Here is a 16245-nt window from a genome sequence, read left to right as displayed (position 1 = left end):
GTGGCTAGTAAAACCACGCGGAATGTGAATCACACGAAATGGTTGATAAGCAGGGTGCTTTCTTATGGAAAGGTCAGAGACCCCTCGTTTGCCTGTCAGGGGCCTGAAGTCCACACAGTAATTCTCCTTGAAAAGGTCTCAGTATCGGGGCCTCCTCACCCATTTTACTGGAATCCGAAGTTGTTCTCCGCAGCTGACCCCCCCGCCCGCCTTGCTGTCAGCGGCCTCCCCGCCGTCTGAGGACAGAATGTCTAATGCCCCAGGTCAGACCGGCTGTGCCCGCACGTCGTGTGCCTCAGCGGAGACCAATCTCTCATTCCCTCTGTCCCATCGCTCAGACACGCCGGCCCAGGGCAGCGCTGCCTTGGAGGATAATAAAGGTTATGGCAGCAAATTCTAGAAGCAAAGGTCAAACCACCTGATTGCAAGTTTTTTAAAAAACCTCAATTTAAAGATCCATTGGCTCCCAGCGCAGCGAAGCTGGGCGGGCCTCCCGCCCATTACCTGCGCTGGCCGGGGACGGGCCTACCACGTTCATCAGCTGGGTCAGCAGGGAGCAGCGGGGGAAGGAGGCAGCTTCATGGCCAGGGTCTCACAGCCATGGGGGGGGGGGGGGGGCGGTCTGCTGACGGGAGGGGCAAGGAGAGCTCCTTGGACTGAGGGCAGAGTGGACGCTATGGTCCCCGGTGCCTGAAGGACAGTGCCAAGGAGTCATCGTGGGGACGGTCACCACCCTGAGTGCTCACATCCTGGGATCCTGCATTGGGAGGGAGAGCAGGCCTCGGGATCGGGCCTCGATTTGCCTGAGGAACACGCAGCTCTTGCCTTTTGCATACACTCCCAAAGTCAGGTGCTGAGCCCTGACTGCGTGCACACCCATGTGGGGAGACAGCCTGATCTCCACTCTCCCAGGAGGAAGATCAGCATCTTCTCTTCCCAGAGTGCAGAGGAGCTAAGCACCACTCGGGGAGGTGGGCAGAGGGGATGTGGGCGGCCCCAGCATCTGCTCCTGAGCCTTGCCCAGCCTCACGCACGGCCGCCGTGCATCCTCATGCCCCAGGACGAGCATTCACTGCTACCAGGCTGCCAAGGAAAGCACATGTTCACACACTAGCAACTGTGCAAATGACCTGTGGCCGGCAAATGATTTTTAGCCTTTTAGCCCAGAAAGACTCTTCAGGGGAAAAGGGAATTATCACTTGATGGCATTCAAAACAAGACGACAGGTCCAAAATTGAGTCACGCGTCTGCTAAGCCCCGTATCACCAGATCAAGACCGAACTTCACCTAGGTTTTGGCTCTCCCAGAAACAGAACCTTAAACCTTTCAGTCCAGGATCATCTGGCCAGCACCCAACGAGGGCCTCAGCCCATTCCCTGAAGGAAAGGGACCTTGCAAGAGCCAACCCGCTTTTCTGCCCACTCCCTCCTGCCCACAAAAGTGGTTCAGTTTGTACAGTTTCTCAGCCCCTTTTATCTGCTAGACTCGCTGCTGCCTGAGTTGAATCGAGTTTTGCCCAAATAAACTCAAAGTATTTAATATGACTCCGTTTCTCTTTCCACAGAATGTACAGAGTTTCTGTTTGCAAAGATGAAAACTCTTGAACTGGATACTTAAAAATGGTTAAGATGGTAAAATTTTGTTTTACGTATATTTTTCCACAATAAAAAAATAAAAAGATGAGTCGCTCTAATCTTGGATCCCAGGACTAGTGAAGTGAGACCAACTCCAGACTCAAGCGCCCAGAAAATGCCAGTAAGACACCAACTGGGGAGCTGGAAAATCTGGGGTCCCCAGGATGGCTTAGGAAGAAGAACACGCATCTGCTTTCAAAATATGTAACAAACCATACGATGATGTAAGATTTACCCTTAAAACCAAAGAAGGCTCAAGGAGAAAGTCTGCATTCCTGTAAAATATGCTAGATTTGTTGTTGCTAACAATAACAATGCAAATTCAGCCCATGTCTACAACCCGAATCTTCAGAGTGTGGATTCCACGATGCCACAAAACACAAAGGTCCACCATGTTGTATTTTGTTGAATTTAATGGCAATTGAAAAGTCCACGTTTGTGTGTCACATCATCGGCTCCGTTTTCTCTGTTCAGCAAACTGGCCTCTGTCACCCCTGCAGAACTGTGCAGTCAGGAGAGAAGCCATCACGTGCTTGACCCATAAGTATGGGGGCTCTGCAGGGAGGCTCTGTGCAGAAGACACCCGGGGACTGAACGCAGGAACCGAACAGGGGAGAGTTTCAGTGGGAAACGCAACAGGCTAACTGGAAAATAAGACAAAAGGCTCAGTGATGAGATGTGAGTTAAGAGAAGTTTAGCAAAAATGAGTATCATGTGATAGAAATGAAAAGGTTGCAGGCTTTTTAAAAAGATACATAGAGAGATAGATACATTTGTCTGCAAAGTCCTATAATCTCGACATGAGACTGGCGTTGGCTGGAGGGGACTGGTGGATATAACCCAGCCAGGCCTGTGTACTTTGCGCTCCTAGGATGACAGGAGAAAAGCAGAATCAGTGGCCAATGACCCCGAAGAGAGGAGATACCTGAGGCAGACCCGAGCCCAGCCTGCAGCCCAGGGCCACCCCGGCCTCAGTCGGCCCCAAGGCGGCCTCTCTGCAGCCTGGCCCCCACCCTGCAGGTGTCGAGGAGAAATAAATGTTGGGTTTTGCTTTGAGGTGACTTGCTTCACGTTATTACAGTAACAGCTGACAGACACATGGATGTGATGGGCTGAATTATGTCCCTCCAAGATTTGTGAGTTGAAACTTTAACCCCCAATACTCCCAAATGTGATTGTATCTAAAGACAGGGCCCCCAAAGAGGTGATTAAGGTAAAATGAGGCCGTTGGGGTGGCCCCTGGTACAACAGGACCGGTGTCCCTTGAAGGGGGAATTTGGACACGGAGACCCAGGGGTGCATGTACACGGGGGGGGGGGGACCCCAGGAGGGCACAGCGAGAGGGTGCCATAGGGAAGCCCAGGAAGGAGGCCTCAGGCCCCCGATGGGGGCTCTGGGCCTCTGCACCATGAGAAGATGAACTTCAGCTGGCGAAGCCGCCAGGCATGTGGGGCTTTGTTCTAAGGCTGCCGTTACCTCCGCCCTTAGTCATTTCCCAGTCCCCAGCTTCCCTGAGACAGGCTGCAGCTCCCTGTCTGCATGTCGTCCGTGAGGAAGCCCGGAGCAGGCGCCAGAAGGCTCGTTCGTCCCCTCAGGGAAGGGAGTCACATGCCCTGCGAAGTCTGGGGGGAGGATGCCATCATCCGTGAGCTGTCATGCCCGCGTCCCCAAACTCTACCAAACATTCTGGGCCCAACCATGGCCCTCAGAGCGGCTGGCCCGACAGCGTCGCTGTGCGTGGACACCGCCCAACAGAGTGTGGCAGGACCCAGGGCCACGGCCAGTCACAGGATGCCTCCCTCCATGGCTCCCGGAAGATGGAAATACTGTGCAAGCAGGCTCTCCATTGTTACCTCTGCTGTTTTCTCTCATCTGTTTGTTCGCTTTCCCAGAAGGAGGGGCCTGTCTGCGAGTACAGAGAAGTGTCACTCCTGCCCCACACTGTGGCCACCGGCGGCTTTCCAGGAGTTCTGTCCCTCTTTGCTCTTCCTAGAACGTCTCACAGACACTCCCCGAAAGGCGGGTCCTGAGACCTGTGGCTGGTCAGCAGGCAAAGGGAACCCCATCGACCTGCGTGGGGCGCAAAGCGGAGCTCCTTGCTTGTTCAGCTGCTGGAAGGTTCTAGAACAGCAGGCCCGTGGAGTCCAGCCATGCTGGCGGAGACCAAGTCTGAGCCTCTGCTGCCATTCTGAAAACCTCACAGGTTTTACTGATGCTGCCACATGGCAGGTGTTCCCTAACGTGGCCTCCCACCTGGCCACAAGCCTGACCCCTAGCAAAGGCCTCCACGGGGAGCGGGGGGTGCTCTGCCCCTTGGGAGCTCACCTTGGTGGCCAAGGGAGAGGCGAGCCGCTGTGGCCAAGCTGCCGTCTGCTGCCTGGAAGGCCAGTGGCCTTTGGCGCCCTATTCCCCAGGTGCCCCTGGGCATCTGTGAAGCCCTCCCTGCAGAGGGGACGGGAGAGGCAGGGATGCCGGGCAGGCGGCAGGTGGGCGCTGGGCGGGGCCCTCCTGGGCTGCAGACACAGGGGTCACTCCCGACGAGGCAGCGGTGCTGTTAGCCAGCAGCCCTGGTCGTTTTAAGCACGATCGTTTTCCCATAAGCTCTGCTGATGGCCTTCCCATTACTGCTTTTCAGAGGAAAGATTCAGGACAGCAGCAAACGCTGTGAGAGAGGATATTAGGCTTAGATTGACCATAACAAAATTATTATGAGAGCGGAGCTCTCTAGTTTATACTCTATCATTAACTGTGCATTTTCCCCACGTGCTGCTCAGCGGACCAGCAAAGCAAGTGCTTGCTGCAGATTTCAATCTCGGTGAGCGATAAACTCAGCGTTCTGCATTAATAGATGGCACCAAACCTGTGGCGTGGTTCCCACAGCTGTGGGGTGGCAGAGGGTGTCAGAGAGGGTTTCTCCTCAGCCAGGCTGCGGCAACACAGAAGTAAATCCCACCCGTTGGAGCCTGCACAGGGGGACACGCTGAGAGGAAGGCAATGAGGTGGGGCTCTAGGCCCTCGAGGTAGGGACACTGCCCACCGGGTCTACAGTCACACTCCGGGATCCCCAGTCTTACTTTCAGTCTGCTCAGAGATCTTTTGCATTTTTTTTTTAATGTTTATTCATCTTTGAGAGATAGAGAGAGAGCATGAGCGGGGAAGGGGCAGAGAGAGGGAAACATAAAATCCGAGGAAGGCTCCAGGCTCCAAGCTGCCAGCACAGAGCCCGATGCTGGGCTCGAACCCACGAACTTCGAGATCATGACCTGAGCCAAAGTCGGACGCTTAACCAACCAAGCCACCCAGGCACCCCAAGATCTTTTGCATTTTGAATGTAATGCTTTTTTTTTTACCGTTTATTTATTTATTTATTTTGAGAGGTGGTGGAGGGCCAGAGAGAGAGAAAGAGAGAGAGCATCCTAAGCAGGTTCCACGCTCAGGGCAGAGCCCGATGTGGGGCTCAATCCCACAACCTTGAGATCACAACCTGCGCCGAAATCAAGAGTCAGACACTTAACTGACTGAGCCACCCAGATGCCCCTCGAATGTAATACCATTTTTTAAACATTTACTTATTTTGAGACAGAGAGCATGAGCAGGGGCGGGGCAGAGACAGAGGGACAGAGAATCCAGGCAGGCTTCGTGCTCAGTGCAGAGCCCGACGTGCGACTCGAACTCAAAACCATGAGATCACGACCCGCAACGGCATCGACACTAGGGTGCTTAGCTGACTGAGCCACCCAGGCGCCCCTCGAATATAACATCTTAACTGGGAGCCTCCAGAAGCATCAGAAACCGAAGAGGGAGACACCGTTGGTGTGATGCCTCGAACCCAGATTCGGAGCCAGGAGGGGCCTTGGGCCTTCCCCCTTCTGAGCTGTGCAGCCCCTCTCCCAGTCGCCCCCGTGGCCACGGTCCCCCGAGGCCCAGCCCAGTGCCGACGGTGTCTCCCGTTACCCCTCAGCCTCCTTATCACCAGGCCAGCTTCCCGTGGCTGCAGTAACAAACTTCCACAAAGCTGGTGGCTCAAAGCCACACACGTGGGTTCCTCTGCAGATCAGGAGGTAGGATGTCCTCCACACAAGCTGCTGGCAGGGCGATGCTCCTTCTGGAGGCTTCAGGGAGGAACCCATTTCTTGTCTTTGCTGGCTTCTAGAGGCTGCCTTCATTCTTGGCTCCTGGGCCCGTCGTGACACCGCTCCCACCTCTGCCTGTCATCGGACGCTGATCCCCCCGCCTCCCTCTTGCACGCACCCTCGCCGTTACACTGGATCCACCCAGATGACCCAGGTCCCCCACCTCTAGGTCCCTGATTTAACTGCATCTGCAAAGTTCCCTCTGTCAGGCAAGGCCGCACATTAACAGCTTTGGGGATCGAGACATGGACATCTTTGGGGGCCGTGGTCGTGTCTAACGCGAAACTCTGGTTTTCTCTGTGATTCTGCAATACAGGGTGGTCTGTGAATGCTCTTGCATAGTTACCAAGTCACAGCCTTTTATTTTAAATGTATTGGTCGTGAGCACAGAAGTAAGCCTTTCGAGGCTGAACAGGAAGTAGGGAAAGGACAAACTCTGGAAAGTGTCCTCCACCGAGGCCGCCCCAGGCTCGGGTCATCTGGTAGCCGAGTGGCAGAGGCCGGAGGCTCAGAGCAGAACAGGCTGCGAGGCTGGGAGGGGCGGGGAGGGGAGGGGAGCCCTCCAGCCCTGGGCCCTGCAATCCTTGCCCAGAGATCCCACCGATATTCACAAGGATGTGCCCCCAAGAGCCACCTCGGCTCTCTAAAAAATTAATTTCCTTTTCTAGCCATGGATCTCCTGCCTACCTAGGGCTTGAGACCATCAGACCCATTTTCCTAACAAGCACCTGTCGTCACTCACTGCTTGAGGTTTCTCTGAAATTCAAACAGCACTCCTGCACCCAATGCCTCTTCCGTATGATCTCTCAGCTCTTCCCGCTGACTGTTCATGGAGGGTGAGGTCCTCGGATAAGCCCGGCTCACAGGGGAGTCCCCACCTTGTGGGCATACCTCAGCCAGGAACTCAGCCCCAGGTGGAAAGGAACCGAGGACTGAGCCCACCACTCTGACATCCGAGCGCCCACAGGGGTCAGCCAGACCTTTCGCAGCGGATGCCGGCCTCTTTCTGACCCAAGCTGCAGAGAGCAATTTGTACCAGTTCCTTAGGAGTTAATTTAGGCTGTAAAAATACCACAAGAACAAGACCGACTGCTGGGCACCTGGCAAAGACTTGAATCCCTGGCAGCAGACACATCCTCCCCATTTGTGGACATAAAGGAAACATCAAAATAACTGGGGCTACGGCCAAAAAGGCCAGCCAGGGGGACACAGCCCATCAGAGCACAGACCGGCCCAATTGGAATGGGGAGTGAGGCCAGCAAGGGGCGAAATCGCTGCCAAGGGCAGAGGGCTGCCAGGACCGGGCTGGGCTGCTGGTTTCTGAAGAAGGGAGGCGTGTTAGTGTCCTGGGGACATGAAAGCAATTAGCACAAACTGCGGATTTATGGATTTATTCTCGTAGGGTGCTGGAGGCCAGATGTCAGGAGTTGTGGTGACAGCAGGGCTCTGCTCCCTCCAGGGCCTCTGAGGGAGGAAACTTCTTTGCCTCTGCCCTCTCCTGACAGCCCCAGGCATCCCTTGGCCTGCAACCACATCATCCCCATCTCTGTGTCCAGCTTCACACGGCCTCACCCTGCGCCCTGCGTCTCTGTGTGTCCTCTCCATCCCTGTCCCTCTAAGGACTCTGCCACCCTAATCCAGGAGGATCTCATCTCGAGACCCTTACTTTAATTTCATCTGCAGATGAAGGACCCTATTTTCCACTGAGGTCACATTCACAGGTACCCGGGGTTAGGACCTGGACTTATCTTTTGAGGGACACTGGTCACCTCACTATGGTAAGACTCGTCATCACCTCTAGAACCCTTTGTCTCTCCACGTGCCCAGGAAGAACCTTCTGCTGCAGCCCCAGGCCTTGCCTGGAAAAGAAAAGCCCACCCCCCAACTGGTCCTTTCCAGTCCATGCTCTGAAACAAAGTCAAAAACCAGGGGAGGCCCCTGGAAAACCGGAGAGGGGTGGTGCCCTGCCTGGAGGCCAGCCTGGGCTGAAAGGTCTCTGATATGTGCAACTCGATAAAAACTGTAAAGCGCTTCTAAGTGTATCTAACCGCGGCTCAGCTCTGTCTGCCTCCGACTTCCCCAGAAAGAAGACAAGTGTTTGTCACACCGGCGTTGAAATCAACACAATTACGTGGATCTCAGGGGTTCTTAGATCCAGTCTGATCCCAAGTCCACGGGAGACTGTCCGCACCACTGTCTCCAACCTGGAGAGGAAGGCCCACAGAGCACCCCACCCTGTCTGTCTGCTCCTCAACACTGGCCATGCCAAACGGAGAGGGGTGGACCCACCCTGCAAGTCCCACGTCATCAGCGCAAGTGTTCTTGGTGAGATCAAAAGGCAATTTAGAAGCAGACAGATTCTGGGGTGGCCTGTGGCTCAGTCAGTTAAGCATCTGACTTCAGCTCAGGTCATGATCTCGCGGTTCGTGGGTTCAAGCCCCGCGTTAGGCTCTGTGCTGACAGCTCGGAGCCTGGAACCTGCTTCGGATTCTGGGTCTCCCTCTCTCTGCCCCTCCCCCACTTGCACTCTTTCTCTGCCTCTCAAAAATGAATACATGCTAAAAAAAATTTAGTAAAATAAAAAAAAAAAAAAGGAAGGAGATTCTAAAAACACCTCCTGCTGCAGCATAGGTGATCTGTAAAAATGCTTTCTGTGAGCAAGGAATCCTTTCTCCCTCCCAGGAAGAAAAGTAATGCCAGCAAATGTGGGGTTCTCTTGAGAAGCTCAGACCCATCTATCTCCAGATCACTGCCAGCCGGGAGAGCAGGCAGGAGGGCCCCCCAGGGGGCACAGACCCCAGAGACGGGAGGGGTGTGCTGATAAGGGTCCACGCCGGACATCTCGCCAATGCCACTGAACAGGGGCTTACAGGTGGGCTTTAAATCATGTAGAAAAACCAAGCCCTGTGATGTCTGTGCTTCTCCATGCTGTGGAGCAAACGCAGAGCTGTCCCAAGGGCGCCTTTTCTGGCTGGCAAACACTGTTCCTATCTTTGTGTCACCAGGTCAGCCTCCACCCTGGAGTGTTACCTAAGAAAGCCTGCGTGCATTTCTCAGGTGAGGGCCTTCACCCAGGACGTGCCTTCCTAGATGAATGGCTGAATCTTACGTACCTGAAATCCCCTGGGGTGGGGGTGGAAGTCTTGTCAAGATGTAGATTCATGGCTCTGAAGCCACAAGTTCCCAGGTGCTTCGGGGCCACGGATCACACTTTGAGCAGATATTTTCCTCACCCTGCCTCTCCTCCCCCTTAAAACCACAATTCAAGGCTCAGGTGCATTCCTGCAGTAACAGCTTACTTAGGATTTTTTGAACCATCAGCCTTCCGCCAGCCAGGGGAGCCCTCCTGAAAGCGTGGCTGTTCTCTGCGCAGCTGACACTGACGTTCTCTCTGCGGCTCCTCTGGCCTCTGTCTCTGGCCATTTGATAGGCTGAGCAGAACTGAAACTCCCTGTCCACAGGAAGTGTCATAAAGCAGTCGAAGAAAAGAAGACAAGGCGGCTGTAGCTGAGCCCCCTGGGATTCTGACTGTGGTTACGGAGGAGGCGACCTGGTGTGCTGGGCCAGTGCCAGATCAATGACATCGTCAAGCTGCCGGCTTCTCCCCTGGTCAACCATGAAGCTGCTGGTTTGTGTCCGCCTCTGAGAACCGACCTGACTACTGCACAGTCTCCAGGGTCAAGTCAAACAGCACCTCATATAAGACCTAATGGTTTCCTCTATGGCTCTCTGCTACCGTGATTCTTTTTTTTTTTTTTCAAAAATTTTTTTTAACGTTTATTTATTTTTGAGACAGAGAGAGACAGAGCATGAACGGGGGAGGATCAGAGAGAGGGAGACACAGAATCTGAAACGGGCTCCAGGCTCTGAGCTGTCAGCACAGAGCCCGATGCGGGGCTTGAACTCATGGACTGTGAGATCATGACCTGAGCCGAAGTTGGCCGCTTAACCGACTGAGCCACCCAGGCGCCCCTATGCTACTGTGATTCTTTAAATGAGTGGGAGTTTGATTTCATGATAAACCCACAATCCTATCTCTAGGCAAGGTGATTAGATGAGCAGAGGTAGAAATGGTAAAAACTGTAAACACAACCCAGTGAGAACTGAACTATGCCCAAGGACATATAGGCTTAGATCAGTCAAGAAAGTTAGGGATTTACTTCTTGGGCTAGAAACAGCCTTCCCTCTGGGTATTCTGCCCAATGACCGTAGACTGTCCTGGCTGGGGCTCCGGACATAACTGTGGGTCTCTCCCACCATCAGAGAGAACAAAGAAAAGCAGGAGGCCTCTGCAGACAAGGTTATTCCTGCTGGAGGGGGAACAAATAGATAAAACCATACCCTACGACATGTCAACTTATAAGCTTTGAAAGCATTTATGTCCTTCAACCCAGAAATTTTTTTGAAATTATTCAAAATAGAGAAAACACTCTAGACCTTGGATTAAAAGTGATAACTTGAATAGTCGAGTGCAAAGCTGCTCCCTACAAAAGTCCCATTGGAATAATATCAAAATGATAAAATAACATAGGTTTACAAAGACAGAATCAAAGTATATAGGTCAACAGCAATGTCTTAGAAAATAAAAAGCAGATGGACCATTTCAATTCTGGAGATGGACGAATAGCTCCTGTTGGACCATCCTTCCCACAGATAACACCTAAAATCTTCAGACTATTTTTTTTTTTAAGTCTGAAGGCACTGAAGAGTAGTCAAGAGCAGGCAGACACTAGAGGGGAGTGGACGTTCGGAAGAAGGGAACAGTGTGGGGTGAGTTTCCCATTTTCATGACTTTGAGTCTAAGAGCAGACCCAGAGCTGAGACAGCCAGAGCAGCTAAATTTGAGGAGCAGACCCTCAGTATCCCCAGCTTCCAGAACCAGAGGAGAGAGCTAGAGGAAACTACATCCACTGGAGAGTAAACGGGGAACACGGGGAGGGGAGAGTCAGAGCAGGAGAAGGGGATTCTGCATGTAAACTCAGCCCAAGTACCTGGCCAAGCACTTAACAGCACATGTGCAGGCAGGCTCCGGCACAGCCCGAAGGCTGAAAGAACTGAATTAGACATGAACTACTTGCTACAAGAGAGGGGATTTCAAGTTTGAATTCAAAGCCATATATACTGTCTGCTTAGCAAAGAAAATAAGTACTCTCTGGAGGCCCAGAACAGAATCCAGAGTCTCTAACACATCACTCACAAGGGATAGGAGCCATGAACAAATTACAGTTGACCCCTGAACAGCACAGGAGTTAGGGGCACCAGCCTCCAGGGTGGTCAAGATTCCCTGTATAACCTGACTTCCCAAAAACTTCATTACAAAAAGCCTACTGTTGACCGAAGCCCTACTGGTAACAGAAGCAGTCGATTAACACGTATCTTGTGTGATATAGGTTCTACACACTGTATTCTTACAATAAAGTAAGCTGCAGAAAAGAAAATGTTATTAAGAAAATTGTAAGGAAGAGAAAATACATTTATAGCACTAGACTGTATTTATCTAAAAAAAAAAAATCCCCATCTAAGTGGACCATGCAGTTTAAACCCATTTTGTCCAAGGGTCACCTGTGAATGATATATGACCAAATAGGAAAAGTCATCATATACGTGCACACAGGTAATAGAATGTCAAACTCTATGAAGCAAAAATTGAATTAAAAGGATAAATAGACAAATCCTCGGGCATCTGGGTGGCTCAGCCAGTTAAGCATCCAACTCTTGATTTGGGCTCAAATCACGATCTCATGGTTCATGAGTTCAAGCCCTCTGCGCTGACAGCTCAGAGCCTGCTTGGGATTCTCTCTCTCCCCCTCTCTCTCTGCCCCTCCCTGCTTGCACTCTCTCTCAAAATAAACATCTTTTTTTCAAAAAGGATAGACAATTCCACAAGCACTGTTGAAGACTTTAATTTCCATCCCTCATAAATTAATAGAGTAGATTAAAAATGAGTAAAGCTACAGATTTACTGTTTACTCCACCAAAAAGCTGCATAATACACATTCTTGGCAAGTCCACAGAACATGTGCACCAGGATATGCCATATACGGGCCAATAAAATAAGACATTAAATGTAAAAGGGTTAAAATCATACTAAGTATATTCTCTGACCAAAGTGGAAGTTAGAAATTAACAATACATCAAAACACTGCTAATGTGTAGAAATTGAACAACCTACTTCTAAATAATCCATGTCTCAGAAAACACGGGAAATTTAGAAAATATTCAAATTGAATAGTGATGAAAATACAACTAGTTGACTTTGGGATTTGCTTAGAGTGATATTTACCACTTTAAATAGTAGAAAAAGGCAGTTCAAAAATTAATGAACTAATGCATAACTCAAAAACCAGTAAAAGAAGAGCAAAGTAAACCTAAATTAAACAGAAGGAAGGAAATGATAAAGCCATAAATCAATGAAATGGAAAAAACAAAAACAAAAAAAAACAAGAGCAACAAAATTTATAAATCCCCAGCTAGGGGCACCTGAGTGGCTTAGTCAGTTAAGCATCTGACTCTTGATTTTGGCTCAGGTCATGATCTCGTGATTTGTGAGTTCAAGCCCCACATCAGGCTCTGCACTGATAGTGTGCAGCCTATTTGGGATCCTCTGGCTCTCTGCTCCTTCCCCACTCACAGTGTCTCTTTCTCTCTCTCAAAATGAATAGAAAGAAAGAAAGAAATAAAGAAAGAAAGAGAGAAAGAAAGAGAAAGAACAAAAGAAAGAAAGAAAGAAAGAAAGAAAGAAAGAAAGAAAGAAAGAAAGATCCTAGCTGTTATTGATAAAGAAAAAGAGAGAAAGATGAACAAAGAATAGAATATTACTACAGGACCTACAGATTTTAAAAGGGAAATAGGGGAGTATTTGAATAACTATACACCAACAAATAGAGCAACTTACATGAAACAGACACATTCCATGAAAAATACACAGCTTACCAAATTTGACACAAAATGAAGCAGAAACTCTGAATAGCCCTGTTATCTATCTATTAAAGAGAAAAATAACACCACTCTCATACAAACTCTTTCAAAAAATAATGGAGGAGGGAACCTTCGCCAATCCATTATATCAGGCCAAAAGAATTCTAATACAACAGCCTGAAAATTACACTATAGTGGAAGAAACTTACATGAACATAGATCCAAATTTCCTTAGCAAACTTTAGTAAATAAAATCCAGTAACAGAGGATAATATCACACAACCATGTGAAAATTTTCCCAGGAATACAAGGCAAGTTTTTGTTTTTAAACGTTTATTTATTTTTGAGAGTGTAGACAGAGCACAAGCAATGGAGGGGTAGAGAGAGAGGGAGACACAGAATACAAAGCAGGCTGCAGGCTCTGAGCTGTCAGCACAGAGCTGGACACAGGGATCGAACTCATGGACCGCAAGATCATGACCTGAACCGAAGTCAGAAGCTTAACCGAATGAGCCACCCAGGCGTCCCTACAAGGCAGGTTTAACATTCAAAAAGCAATAAATATAAGTTGTGCTATTAACAGAATAAAAGAAAACATATGATCATTTCAACAGTCACAAAAAAAGCACTTGGCCATTTGACAAAATTCCACAACCATTCATGATTTTTAAAATGTTGGCAAACCAGGACTAGAAAGGAACATCTTCAGTCTGTTAAAGGGATACACACAAAAACCAAAGTTAAAGCTATACTGAATGTTGAAAAAGACTGAATGCCTCTCCCTTAATATTAGGACTGATGTGATGATGTCTACTCTCATTACTTACGCTCCATGTTCTACTGGAAGTCCTGGCCATTATAATAAGGCAAGAAAAAGCAAACAAACAGAACAGAGATTAGAAAAGAAGCAGTAATATTACCTATTTGCAGAAAAGCCCACTGTTTACATAGAAAATCCTAAGGAATTTATAAAACAACTTTTATAACTAATAAGGTCACAGAACACATGTTTAAAATACAGCAATAGACTATAACTTTATATCCTAGCAACAAGTGGAAAATGAAATTTTTTAAATTCCTTTTGCAATCACATCAAAAAACAAAACACTTAGTAAATTCAATAAACACATGCAAGACCTGTTCACTAGAAGCCATAAAATATTACTGAGAGACATGAAGTCAGACCTAAACAAGTGAAGAGACATCCCACACTCGTGGCTTTGAGGACTCAATATTAAGATGTCAATTTCCCCAAAACTTCTCTATAAATTTAACGTAATCCAAATCAAACGCACACTGGCTTTTAGGTGGAAATTCACAAGCGGGTTCCAAAATTTGTATGGAAATGCAAACTACCTAAAACTGCCAAAACAATTTTAGAAAAGAAGAATAATGTTGGAGGACTAGAGTACCTGACTTGAAGACTTACTACAAAGCTATAGCAATCAAGGCGGTGTAACACGAGCATAAAGTACCAACAAATATATCGGTGAAAGAGAACAGAGAGAGCAAAACAGATTCAACAAAAGCACAGGAGCAACCTAACAAAAAAAGGAGTCTTTCCACCAAATTGTGTTGGAACTGGATATTCGTACGAAAAGAAAGCCCTTGGCCCTCCCTCACGGCATGATACATTCACATCAGGTGCTGGACTCACTCAATGGAAGGACGGCCACTAGAACTAAATAGTAGGTCCAGAAACTGCAAGTATATTTGCTGGGACTAATGTCTACCTCAGAAGAAACTGATGCCACAAAAACACCACCAATGAGATGCTGCCGCTCTACACCTTTAATGGCAATAACAAGACAAGGTGCTCTGCACAGAATCGCTGAGAAATGGGGCTGTCTCTGTTTGCCACGGCCATGTGTGTGGCCCACTTTTGAACGCTCCCAACAGTGGGACGCACCTCTGACCCCTCCCCTATGGAGGAGGGTCCTCTCCAAGGCCCAGGGAGCCCTTCTACTGGCCCCTGTCCCAGGGACCTCCAAGTGGGACATCTGGGGAGGAAAAGGGCCACGTAGGCACAGCTCTGAGGACCACGCGGACAGAAGAGTCTTCTATACCCAAAACTGCAGCCACAGGGCCACTGGTCCCTACAGCAGGACAGCACCACATTCATCATTGACATCATCATACATCATACATCACCATATGTCACACATCATACATTATCACACACCATCATGCATCATACACCATCAGGCATCATACATCACACATATGTCATCATGCACCCATCATACATCATCACACATCATAACCATCATAAATCATGCACCATCAGACATCCTACACCATCATACATCATCATACATCATACATTATCATACATCACACATCATACATCATCATACATCGTATATCATACGTCATCATACATCACACATCATACGTCATCATACATCACACATCATACATCATCATAACCATCATACATCATGCACCATCATGCATCATACATCATCATACAGCAGGACAGCATCATTGACAGGAAAACAACATCTCATTCTGCGTGTCCATTTACACCAGCCAACAAATCCCCTTTTCTGCCCAGGGCTGTTTTGGCAATTACAACTTTAAGCCACTATACTGTAAATGACAATATTCAGAAATTCAACAATGAAAATGTACTGACTTTAGAAAAAAGAAAAAGTACCTAGAAAGATGGATTTAGGCGGTGGGAGGGAGGGGAAAGTGGGTGATGGGCATTGAGGAGGGCACCTGTTGAGATGAGTACTGGGTGTTGTGTAGAAACCAATTTGACAATAAATTTCATATTAAAAAAAATAAAGTAAAACTATAATGGGCAAAATCATCCCCAAAATCAATGAAATAAATAAAATAAAATAAAATAAAAACTCCACCAAAAAAAAAAAAAAAAAGAATGTGGGCCTTAGAGCTACATTACCCATGTTCAAATTCTGGATGATTGGGGAAAGTTATCCAACCCCTCTTGACCTCAGTTTATTCAACTGTAATATGAAAATAAGGGTACTTCATAGGATTGAGTCACTACTTGCAAAGTGCTTAAATCAGTGCTTGTCCCATAATAAATACTTAACAAGTGAAAAAGAAAGAAAGAAGGATGGATGGATTTAAGAGAACCCCCAAATGCAGTGGACATGGTGGCCCGTGAGCAGACTGATGCTCCCCGATCCCCACCCCACACACGGCCAGTGGACACGGGCTTCCAGGGCTGGAGCTGTCAGAGGAGCCGCTCCTCTGGTCCCCGTGGTCGGTTTAGGGGTCAGCCGGCCCAGGTCACGGGACGGGATGATGGTGGCCAAAGAGACCCAATGCCTCGGTCTCTCCAGGGAAATGAGAGCAAAGGGGGAAGTGGCCAGAGCTATGTGCCCCTTTCTGCCCTGAGGAAGGAGGCCGCGCCAGGGGCAGAGCTGAGAGAGGGAGCAAGAACGCTGATGATCCCGGGGCGAACCAGTAGCCCAGCGCCCAGGACTGTCTGGGCTCACGAGCCCACGGGTACTTTTACTGTCGGGGCTGGCTGGGCCATCTACCACCTGAAACAGACCATGTCCAAACTGACGTCGACGAGCCCA

This window comes from Panthera tigris, chromosome D2 (genome assembly GCF_018350195.1).
Source record: "Panthera tigris isolate Pti1 chromosome D2, P.tigris_Pti1_mat1.1, whole genome shotgun sequence".
NCBI lineage: Eukaryota > Metazoa > Chordata > Mammalia > Carnivora > Felidae > Panthera > Panthera tigris.
The sequence above is the reverse complement of the archived record's forward strand: the minus strand, read 5'-3'. Positions refer to the sequence as shown.